Source organism: Lathyrus oleraceus, chromosome 2 (assembly GCF_024323335.1).
Source record: "Lathyrus oleraceus cultivar Zhongwan6 chromosome 2, CAAS_Psat_ZW6_1.0, whole genome shotgun sequence".
In the NCBI taxonomy this organism is placed as follows: Eukaryota; Viridiplantae; Streptophyta; class Magnoliopsida; order Fabales; family Fabaceae; genus Lathyrus; species Lathyrus oleraceus.
Genome location: NC_066580.1, coordinates 38,513,142 through 38,521,255, shown reverse-complemented (window position 1 = coordinate 38,521,255; position 8,114 = coordinate 38,513,142). Strand labels below are relative to the sequence as shown.

General features: G+C 35.3%; 1 long non-coding RNA gene across 1 annotated transcript; it reads left to right on the top strand.

Annotated features, from left to right (window-relative positions):
- The first annotated feature begins 724 nt into the window (after nt 1–724).
- On the top strand, nt 725–1,976 carry LOC127117943 (uncharacterized). Its single transcript, XR_007802065.1, has 2 exons — nt 725–1,587; nt 1,682–1,976. It is a non-coding gene; the product is annotated as an uncharacterized LOC127117943 (long non-coding RNA).
- Nucleotides 1,977–8,114: the final 6,138 nt, after the last annotated feature.

The window sequence follows — 8,114 nt, the reverse complement described above, 5'->3', positions numbered from 1 at the left end:
AAATAGATAAAGAATAATCATGCACATACACTCCTTAAGATAAATAAACATCTAAATTATGAAGGTCACTTGTGATTCTATAACCAATTAATTAATTGAATGTTTAACGAATTGTTTTATTTTAATTAAATAATAAGTAGTAATAATATAAAAAAATGAATATAACTAAATAATTAAATATTAATGATGATAACAACCATATAATTGTGTATTTATTTTTTTGAAAATAATAATAATAATAATAATGTAATTACATATTTACTATATATATAAAAAAATATTAACAATGGTATAATTTAGAAAATAAAATAAAATAATATTAACAATAGTATGATTATAATTTCGAAAATAAAATAATATTAACAATAGTATAATTATAATTTCGAAAATAAAATAAAATAATATTAACAATAGTATAATTATAATTTCGAAAATAAAATAATATTAACAATAGTATAATTATAATTTTAAAAATAAAATAAAATAATATTAACAATCAAAACATTTGTTCTATTCTAAAATGTGGGGGGGTGAACAGTCAAGGAACATGGGCCTAAGAGCAAAGAAAAACCCATGAAGGGTCTGGTCAAACTTGTTGACCTAGGGGGCTTCATCTTCTAAACAGTGACAAGTGTCCAGGGTTGGTGACACTTGTCACCGCCACCTCACCGATCCAAACACGGTTTTAAAAAAAGAAAAAAAAATTGGAAACGTAACATTTCAACTCATTCTTTCTCTCTCTTCAACCTTACGCTCAGCATTCCTCTCTCTTCAACCTTACGCTCATAAGGAGCTTTACAGAAACCCTAAAAAAATTCTTCTCTCTTGGAGAAGACGACCGGAGGCGGCGGCTCACGGCGGAGCCTCCGTCCATCCCCGGTAACCCTATCCAAAACGTGACCTAAACCACTACCTACAACCTCCCGAGTTCGAATCTGGACTCTGAGATCCCTAAACCAAACTCAAGGTGTTTGCATGTTGCGATTTAAAGCGAAATAAAAGGGATTCGTTATATTTACCACGGCGAAGGAGGTGGGTGGTGGCTTCAGGTGAAGAAGGAACGCTTTGATCCGAGTCCGTCGTCGGCAACCCGTTGCAGTTTCGGATAAGTTTTCTTTCTCAACTCGGATAAGTTTTCTTCCTCAACCTGCTTCTTTGTTTGTTTTCCATTTTTTAATGATTGTATGGATTGTTGTTGGTGCTTGGCTTGAAACTTAGGGTTTGGATGTTTTATGAACTGTTGTTTTGATTATTGCTTCATAGATTTTTTCAGAATGTGTTCTTTGGTTTGAGTTTAACAGCCAAAATGTTTTTGATTGTTTTATGGGATTTCCAAAATGTTTCTTCTGTTTCTTTGGAGTTAACAGAAAAAAAATACTTTGACAATTTTCTTCTGGATTTCATCCAAAAACCCTCCTTTTTTTACTGTTAATTTGTTGTTGTTATATATGTGATGAATGTTGAGGTTCTGAGATAACTTGTTAAGTTATCCTTTTTCCAGATTTTGTGGGATAATTACCTTATGGATTTAAGGTTATTGATGTGGATATTGCAAAGTGTTCTTGAGTGTTCTCCTTGGTTTACTGTGTAACCAATTAATCTGCTTACTTTATCATTTATTTTTCAGTTTTTTAAGTGCTTATTTGATAAGCTGTTTTTAAATTATGATTTGGTTTTGCAGGTTTGCATAAAGTGAATGGACATTGATTGAAAATTGGTTTGCTTTTGGATTTGGGGCCCTGTAATTAGGGATTGAAATTGGGTGCTTGGGAATTTCAAGAAGCTTTTGGAAAAGTCTTTTGAAGAGTTGCTTCAAACTGCTGTATTTTACCGCTTATCTCCAACTTTTCAACCTAGCTGTAACATAACTTTTGGGCATGTTATACATTTTAATTTTAAACAAAAATTTATTGTGATAATTATGTAAATACTTTGGATTATTATATAAACTTGGAATTAATTGGAACTTTGGATTATTTGGAATATTATTTAAAACATTATTTGGAATATTATTTGAAATATTATTTGTGCAATTAGTCTCTTTTTTTAATATGCAAATTTAATTTGAAACTTCCCTTTTTTTTTTGGAGAACTATGTAACTATTTTTTTTTGGATTATGAGCAAGATCTTTTTATAATTTTAATTTAAGCTTTTTTTGTTATTTATGTGGATACTTTTATTATGTAACATTTGGATTAAATTTTAATTATGTAATTATTTTTTAAATTTTTCAAAATTTAACTCAATATTTATTTATGCTAATCAATTTCAATTTTAAAAAAAAAACAACAAATTTCCAACTTAAGTATAATGACTTAATTTAAAAAAAAAACAAATTTCTAATTTAAGTATAATGACTTAATTTTAAAACAAATTTCTAATTTAAGTATATAATGACTTAATTTTAAAAACAAATTTCTATTTTAAGTATAATGACTTAATTTTAAAAACAAATTTCTATTTTAAGTATAATGACTTAATTTTAAAAACAAATTTCTATTTCAAGTATAATGACTTAATTTCAAAAAAAACAAATTTCTAATTTAAGTATAATGACTTAATTTTAAAACAAATTTCTATTTTAAATACAAAAAATCTAAATATGGGACTTTTAATTAAAAAACACAATTCTATTTTAAATACAAAAAAATCTAAACATGGGACTTTTAATTTAAAAAGACACAATTCTATTTTAAATACAAAAAAAAATCTAAACATGAGACTTTTAATTTTAAAAAAAACACAATTCTATTTTAAATAAAAAAAAAAATCTAAACATGGGACTTTTAATTTTAAAAAAAACACAATTCTATTTTAAATACGAAAATCTAAATATGAGACTTTTAATTTAAAAAAACACAATTCTATTTTAAATACAAAAATCTAAATATGGGACTTTTAATTTTTAAAAAAAACATACATGTTTCTAAAAAATGCAAATTTAATTTGGGAACCCATGAAGAACTTAGAACTTGGTATAAATATTTGGGATGTGTAAATGGACTAGTAAATAGTGATCATAGAAATAATAACATGACTCTTAATACTTACTAATAAAAATAAATAAATTTTGGATTAGTAATATAAAAAAGATTCAAACCATATTTTAGATTATGAACACACTTATGCAAATGGGCCTTTGAAACAAAGAAATCTTATGGGTAAACCATAAATGGCCGGACAAAATTGGGGTATGACACATGGCCCGCTCATGGGAACTCTTTTTTGAATATGGTGGATGGTTGCCCTGGAGAGTTTAAGGTTTTTGATGTACGCTTTATCCGGAGGTCCTTGGTGCAGATGCATAAGGACATTTGTTTGGTGAGTGATTGTGAACATGACCATGACAGTTGTGTTATCTGTAGTATTAACCCGAGGGGTTGCGAAGTTATGAAAAGGGACATCCAGCGACTGATGGATGAAGACATGATTCAAATTGTTCAATCCCGTCATGTAGATGACGATGTAAATTTCATAATGCCCATTTTCAAGCATCCAGAAAGATTGGTAATTCAGCACGACAGCAACAATAGGAACAATATCAACAATAGATCAGTATCGATGTTGGTTATACGGTTAGTGGGCCCAGTCCCATATTCATCTGATAAATTTGTGCTGTATCAGTATAATGCTACAATGATAAAAGGTGGTCAAGAGGTCCCGTTACCTACGACTAGCTCTGTGGTGAGCATTGCTGATGTTACCAAGGTGACCCGCAGTGGTCGTGTGTTTGGGTCGGTGTTCCCAAAGGATAAGGAAGAATCTGTTGTTGGAAGGAAGGTGGAAGTGTTTGTTGTAGATCCAGTTGGTGCTTTAAAGGGTAAGTCTAGTGAATCCAGAGATTTGAAGGCTAATGATGAGGAGGAGGTACTTCGGTTAATCAAAAGGAGTGAGTTTAATGTGGTGGAGCAGCTGCTCCAAACCCCCTCAAAAATCTCAGTGTTGTCTCTGCTCATGAATTCTTAAGCGCACAGAGAAGCAATGCAGAGAGTTCTTGAACAAGCTTTTGTAGAACATGATGTTACAGTGGATTAATTCGATCATATCATGGCTAACATCACTTCTTGCAATAATCTTAGCTTCTGTGATGAAGAACTCCTTGAGGAGGGTAGAAATCATAATTTGGCTTTGCACATTTCTATGAACTGCTAAGAGGATGCTTTGTCTAATGTGCTTGTTGCACCGGGTCGTCACTGAATGTACTACCGAAGTCAACTCTGTCAAAGTTGTCGTACTAAGGAGCGCCTATGAGGTATAGTGGTGTAATTGTCAAAGCTTTTGACCGTTTGCGCAAAACAGTTATTGGTGAAGTGGACCTTCCGATTAAGATAGGTCCGAGTGATTTCAGATTACTTTTCAAGTAATGGATATCCACCCGGCCTACAGTTGCTTGTTGGGAAGGCCATGGATCCATGAGGCATGAGCTGTTACCTCCACTTTGAACCAGAAACTTAAATTTGTGAAGAATGGGAAGCTTGTGATTGTTGGTGGGGAGAAGGCACTGTTGGTTAGCCACCTGTCATCTTTCTCTTATGTTGAAGTTGAGGATGAGGTTGGAACTCCATTCCAGACCTTATTTGTTGCTGCTAAAAAGAGAATTGGGGCATCTATGTCCTCATTAAAAGACGCCAAGAAGATTGTGGAAGAAGGTAATGTTGATCAGTGGGGGCGCATGGTAGAGGTCTCCGACAACAAAGGCATAACCATTTTGGGGTTCCAGAAAGGTTCATCAACTGCAAGGACTGAAGATATGCAACTTAGTTTCCGTAGCGGAGGGTTCATTCATGGCAATGAATAACATTTAGTTGTTGTACTAGAGGATGACGAAGAGGAAGACTGCACCAATTTTGTGACGCATAAAAAGGCTTGCAACAATTAGACTGCTGTTGATATTCCTGTTATTTTGCATCGATCTAAGTAATTACTTTTATATGTTTTTAAAATCCTTCTCCTATGCCTAAGGGAGAAGTGAACATTGTTTGGGCATTTTCAAATTGATCATTAATAAAATTAATTCTATTCATCCACATCTATGATGTTTTGTTTTTACTTTTTGCTTTATTATGAAAATGGTAATCACAAAAAACATAAATAAAGAATATAATTGTCCATCTGCATAATATTTGGTCACAAATCTACTTCTCTAAAAGCAAAATATCAAATTATTATGCAGATTGGTTCCTAACCCCATTGAATACAATGATCCTTCTCCTTCTCCAAATTTTGAATTCCCTGTGTTTGAGGCCGAGGAGGAAAGTGATGAGGAAGTGAGTGATGAATTATCTCACCTTCTCGAGCAAGATGAAAAGACCATTCAGCCGTTCGAAGAGTAGATTGAGCTAGTCAACTTGGGTTCCGAGGAGGATGTGAAGGGAGTCAAGATTGGATATCGGCTGTGTCCAAATGCGAAGAAGGGGTTGATTGATCTTCTTCGAGAGTATTCAGATGTGTTGGCTTGGTCCTATCAAGACATGCCTGATTTGGATTATGAGATTGTGGATCACAGATTGCCGTTGAAGCCAGAATGCCCTTCAGTCAAACAGAAGTTGAGAAGAACACATCCTGATATGGCTGTAAAGATCAAAGAGGAAGTGCAGAAGCAGATTGACGCCAGTTTCCTTGTGACCGTTGAGTATCCGTAATGGGTGGCCAATATTGTGCATTGTCATACCCCAAAATTTGCCCATTAATATTTCAAGACATTTTTCAGGGCACTCCGACTCATTTTTATGACACTGATCTTAAAGGAACAAAGGCCCAGCTCACGAGTGGCCCAATCCAGAAAATGGCCCAAACTGGCCTGCTCGCTAGGCGAGCAAATCCTTCGCCTAGCGAATGTTCGCTGCACGCTCGCCTAGCGAACGTTCGCTACACGCTCGCCTAGCGAAGCTGGCAGATAACAGAAAATTCCGGGCTTCACTCTGAGCCCATTAGGTCATGAAAAAAAGGCATTATAAATACCACAACTCCAGTCAGAAAAAGAGAGGACGAAAAAGGACGAAAGGAGAACCCTAGCAAGCAAACCCTAGCGCTCACAGACGGAAAACCCTGGAGGCTAACCCTGAGAATTCCGAGTAACCCTAAAGGAAACCCTGAAGGAAAAGCCGGCGGCAGCAAGGTCACTTCCGCTCAATTCGATCTGATCGGCCAATTCAAGGTTACAATTCGATTACAAACAGGTTGGCATTGCTATTACTACCTTATGTCCTTAATTTGCACATGGTATCATGATTGAATTTATGAAACTATCTTAAGTTTTACATATGAATTTAAGTATGCATGAACATATGAATGTCTAACCACATAATCTCTGTAATGAATGCTATAAGGTGTGAAGCTTGCTGCCATTATATCGTTATTAAAACCGGAATCCGCAGCCGCTCGCTAGCACATCGCTAAGCGAGCATGCAACGAGTGTTCGCTAAGACTTCGCTAGGCGAAGCAGGAGCGAACGCGACAGCAGCCGACTTTTCTGTTCTGACTTTTGCCCACCTGTCATGTTTTTATCATAGCAATGCATTGTTTATCTGACCCTACTGCTGTTCTGGTTTCTTTTGTGGTGTAATTCTCGATTGCACCCTGATTTGGTATTCTGACATGTTTGCTGAGTTTTGCAAAGGTTCACACATCGCCGGGAAAGCTAGCTAGATAGGTATTCCACTTTATTTGTGGGATGCCCTTTGTGGAGTTTCACCCTAAATTACCTAATTAATTTTAATGTATTAATTTTAATGTGGAGATCCACCCTCAATTACTTAGCTGATTTTAATGTATTGATTTTAATGTGGAGATTCATCCTAATTGCCTAATTGATTGTAAAATACGGCCTTTAAATATGTGATCTTGGACCTCTCTTTGCTGCCCTACGGTATTACGGTATAACGGTCGTGTCCCGCGAATGTAGGGATACACTTAGCAAAGACTCTTCGGTTAAATCATCATAAAATAAATCATGGTCCCTCGGATGTTGCCTTCGAAAATACGATTTTGTCCCTCGATGACCCTTCGGTGTAGCCTACGGTTAAATGATGATCGTCCCTTCGAATGCTAAGGTATCCTTACAACTGTTGCCTTCAATAACCTATCGATGACCCTACAATGACCCTTTTACATCCAAAGGATAAAACTACTTACTTCTCAATAGTAAGGACAGTTTTACCCTCATAAGGATAGGAAATGCCCATAACGACCTTAGGAAGGTATAACTCTCAATTACTGGATCATAACCTAAAACATTTTCCACCCCTCACACTTTGCAAGTCCTAGAAAGTCACCACTTGGTATACATTCATACTAGAATCATTACCAAGTTATATCTTTCTAAACTGTTTTTCAAAATCAAACGAGATAAATACTTTGTATACATTCATACGAGAATCATTACAAAGTTAAACTCTCTTTTCGAAACATTTTAAAACAATTCACCAACACTTTTCAGACAAAAATATAAGTGATTCAGCAATTAAGAGCCCATGGATAACCATGGATACAAAGGGTGCTAATACCTTCCCTTTGTATAATGTACCTCCCGAACCCAAAATCTATTGAGGTCTTTCCTGTTCTTTTCCACCTTTCCTTATTGGATAAAAGAAAAGTCGGTGGCGACTCTTGCTATCCGCGACATTGCGATAAAAAGCAAAATACCCCAAGTCAGTTCACCGTATGACAGAACTGGCGACTCTGCTGGGGACTCTTAAAAAGAGAGGTTACCTTAAAAAAACAAGATCACTTATTCAAATTGTCTGATTTACTTTTAAGGGATTACTTGGGTATTTTATGCTTGAGTGAAAGATCCTACACCCGGATCTAGTGTACCTTAGGTAAGTAGCAAGAGATCATCGCGACTATCCGGCGTATACTGGAATGGTCAAAATGATGGCTACGGTTAATGTGACACTTTGGATGTCCTGATGTTCCTCATGTTTACTTGAGGAAAAATTTGGCTCCCGCGTGGTGTCATCAAAGCATTAACCAGACCTTTAGAACCCTAATTGACTCATCCTAGCCATTAGAAAGTAGTGAGATAACTGACTTCGGTTCCGACTGAGGTTGGTTGAGACTCGATACTACACTCTTTGAGATTGGACTTTAGGGAAGCTTCGGTCAACCACTT